The sequence below is a fragment of the Sinocyclocheilus rhinocerous genome, unplaced genomic scaffold (genome assembly GCF_001515625.1).
Source record: "Sinocyclocheilus rhinocerous isolate Xijiao unplaced genomic scaffold, SAMN03320098_v1.1 scaffold393, whole genome shotgun sequence".
In the NCBI taxonomy this organism is placed as follows: Eukaryota; Metazoa; Chordata; class Actinopteri; order Cypriniformes; family Cyprinidae; genus Sinocyclocheilus; species Sinocyclocheilus rhinocerous.
Window position 1 is genome coordinate 24,700 of NW_015654520.1, and position 689 is coordinate 25,388.

Sequence of the window (689 nt, forward strand, 5' to 3'; positions counted from 1 at the left end):
CCCTCACTGCTGCAGTCAGACTGAATCTGATCATGGATGAGAAAGGGGCATCGAGGCTATTGTCTGAGTACACAGAGGGGATGAGGAAGACCATGATGATGCTCCTGATCCACACAACCCTGAATAAAAGCAGGAGAACATGTGCGGGACAATCTGACTGTCACTCTGTCTGCTCCAAACATTAATGTGCCTTCTCTCCATGAGCACGACTACCTGTAAAACATTTAAACAGAGTAAAACATTTTACAATTAACGTTGTCTGCATTTCATTTCATATGTTTACAATTACATGCTAATTTTTGTCATAGCTTCTTTACTTTTGTGGTTTAGTGGGCAAAACCACTGAGCTGGTAAGCAGAAGGTTGCTGGTTGGATCTCCGCAGTCGTCACCACCAGTGTGTCCTTCAGCAAGGCTCTTTACTCCGGGTTGCTGCTGGGGGATTGGGGTCCCTGTAACAAAAGCACTGTAAGTCACTTTGGATAAAAGTGTCTGACAAATGCAGAAATGTAAATGTGATTTTTGTAAATCCTTTTTTGTGTCTTGGGCACAAACGCTCAATAAAGCTGCTTGTTTCTTAAAGTTTATTTCTTCAAGGTACTACTATAATATAAATGCATGCATATATTTCATACAGTTTCTTTTTGGGGGGGTTTAAAGGGTTAGTTCATCCAAACATATAAATTCAGTC